This window comes from Alexandromys fortis, unplaced genomic scaffold, assembly GCF_014885135.2.
Source record: "Alexandromys fortis isolate MF-2015 unplaced genomic scaffold, M_Fortis_MF-2015_v1.1 scaffold_84, whole genome shotgun sequence".
In the NCBI taxonomy this organism is placed as follows: domain Eukaryota; kingdom Metazoa; phylum Chordata; class Mammalia; order Rodentia; family Cricetidae; genus Alexandromys; species Alexandromys fortis.
Window position 1 is genome coordinate 2,603,262 of NW_026068017.1, and position 3,157 is coordinate 2,606,418.

General features: G+C 39.6%; 1 protein-coding gene across 1 annotated transcript in view; it reads left to right on the forward strand.

The window, feature by feature from the left end:
* LOC126514136 (NACHT, LRR and PYD domains-containing protein 1a-like) overlaps positions 1 to 3,157 on the forward strand; it is a 30,010-nt gene that overhangs the window by 3,224 nt on the left and 23,629 nt on the right. The gene's annotated exons all lie outside the window — the stretch shown is intronic.

The window sequence follows — 3,157 nt, forward strand, 5'->3', positions numbered from 1 at the left end:
TGGGGGGGGGGGGGAGAAACGGATGCCAAGCAGTATTCCTTGTCAAGGCATCCCGTTTATTGAAGCAAGTTTTATGTCTTATATACTCCTCAGTGAGGAGCTCGGGGCAGGGGGAACTGAGGAAGGGGAAGGGGGGGGAGGGACTCCGTAGTTAGGCAGCTAAGCAGGGCAGTTGCAAGGTCAGTGGCTAGGGCACCTGCTGTTAGTGATAAGCAGCAAACAAAGAAGACATTCTGAGGCGCTGTCTGAAGCTGGAATCTCCAAGGTCAGCACCCAGTGTCTTAGTTAACTTTGTAAGTTTTCTGTCTCAAGATTTCCACCTCAAGGCACTGTGAGACGTGAGAAAGGAGAAGCCTGAAATGGCTCCTGACACTTTGACACTAATCTGAATAACCCAGCAAGAGCCCATGTGAAAAATATATAGTATAAAAGTAGTGGAGCAAAGGTAAGAGAACAGGAAGAGGATGAGGAGAGAAGGGAAAACTTGTCGAAGAAAACAAATGTCATTAAACTGTGTTATATTCAGTAGGAAGTTGTCTCAATGACTCTCATTTTATATTAATAGCCAATGTACACCAGGAAATGTTATACTACAAGATAACTATATGACATGGGAGCTTTTAATTTATTTTTTGTAAAGTATGAAAATTGTGATTATCACGTCTATTTACAAGAACAAAGGTACTTTATGCGGTGATGGGTGAACTGTGCTATTTATATAAATTTATGATAAAATGCTGCCGAGAAATTACTAGACACATGTATGTATTATTATAGACTTGAGGAAAAACAGAGTAAAAAAGGTTGATAAATACTAGACTTAATGTTTTCATCTGAACTTTTCTTTTCATACTACATATATTAATAATTTAATTGACTAACAATTTAATTATCCTAGACTCTTAGAACATACAGGTCATCTAAACCAGACTTCATCTGCACAGAAAGTAGAGGTCCTAGCAAATTGGTATTTTTTACAAGATAATGCAACCAGATAAGCACAATAACAATATTTGCTGCAGAAATCTGTAGGCAGCACTGGCCTTAATCATTGGTGAGAGAAAAAAAGTAATGATATTGGTTGTTTAACACTGGGACCCAAGTACTCAATTTTCCATGAAGAGATTTTGGGCTGACAGACACCTTGTAAATCCCAAAAGAAATAGAAATCTCTATTTCTAAAGGCCAAATTCTGCTATTATAAGATATTCTAATGTATAATGTGTTTGCCTGGGAAGACAGTATCAGTGAAAATGTCAAATGCATTGCTCCTTTTAAAAACAAACACAGAGACCTTTCCCTCCCCAGGCAAAATGTCCTTTGTTCGCCTGTAGGTTGACATGAATTGTTCTCCTGGAAAGCATCCTGAAACTCCTCCTCAGTGACACATGTAGGAGTGACCTATAGCACTGCCATTTTCCCGACAGCTAAGATGATGCCTGTGCTGTCTCTAGTGCTTGTCTTAGTCACTTGCTCATCCTTCCTTTGCTTGCTGACATGTCATTTTCCACAAATCACCCACTTTACTCTGTACCCGTGTATGAGATAACAAAAATAAAATAGAATGAACAACTTCAAAAAATAGGATGGAATAATAAAAACATACTTGCTATAGAAGAATGAGGATTTATCAGTTATCAAAACAACAGAAAATTAATATCCTCCATAATTTCTTTTCTAAGAGAGGACAGCACTAAATATTGAATTAACTGAGATTGAGTGTGCACACGTCATCCCAGACTCTGAAGGTGACACAAGGAGGTCAGAAGTCCCATCCAGCCTGGTCTACATAGTGTGATGCTGTCTCAAAATATCATTGACTAGGGATGCTACTCATTTGGTAGAGAGATTACCTGGTGTGTTGGTTAATTTTCTGTTGCTGTCCATGACCAAGATAGCTTATAGAAGAGTTTATCTGGGATTATTGTTCAGAGGGATCAGGGTCTATCGTGGCAGAGGAAAAGGATATGACTGTATCCTCAGCTGAGAGTTCACTCTTGAACCATAAGCAGGAAGCAGAAAGAGTGCAGTTGGAGTGGTTCAAGCCATTGAAATATTAAACTCTATCCCCAGTGATTCTTTTACTCCCACAAAGCCACACCTCCTAAGTATCCCCAAAGAGAACCACCAGTTAAGGATCAAGCATTCAAATGCGCATGACTAGGTGACATCTCATTCAAAACACCTCCTCTAATAAGCCCATGACCCTAGGTTTGATCCACAGCATGAAAGAAGAAATGTGACACCCCCTTTAATCTTTCCATTCTGTATATATTTTTCTATGGGATTCCTGAGCCACACAGTATCTGTTATCTTATATTCATATTTATTTTTTTAATGAATCAAGACTATGTTCTCTGGTACTGAAAGTCTAGTACAATACCATTCTGAGTAGCCTTCTATATTGCCTAGATAGAATATCTTAGTGAGCTGAGGTTTTCCTGCTCTTTGCTAGCATAAGTTATTTCTGTGTCTGTGGTTATAAAGAAGTAAGCCTTGAAGGACCTCGATACAGATGATAGAATTAGATGTGGCCTGAAGTGGAGCTTCAGAAAAATTCCGAGTGTATACAGAGACAGAGACCATATAGGGCCAGAGAAACAAGGAACACTAAGCTGCTTGCAGAGACAGTGAACTTCAGGGCCTGGGGACAACACCATGGGATAGGAAGAAGTTTTGGCTATTAGTGAGAAAGTAAAATTGAGGGGAAAAGTCAGACCAGGCTGGGAGATAAGTAGGAAGCCATTGCATATAAGGAAAATGAGTGAACCTTGGCTAAAGTCAAGGGATAAAAGATGTCAGGGTGAGTATCTTAGTTAGGATTCCTAGTGGTGTAGAGACATCATGACAAGAAAACATTTGATTGTTGGGGCTTGCTTTCAGTTTAGAGATTCATCCCATTATCATCATGGTGAAATAGGGCAGTTTACAGGTAGACACAGTGCTGGAGAGGTAACTGCTACATGTTGATAAGCAGGGAACTAGAAGGGAACTTGATAAGCCTTTTCCCATCCCTTTACTCTGAGTAGGTGCCTGTCTTTGTGTTTGAGGTGTGTTTCTTGTAAACAGCAGAATGTTGGATCCTGCTTTCGTATCCAATCTCTTAGCCTGTGCCTTTTTATAGGTGAGTTGAGTCCATTGACATTAAGTGATATTA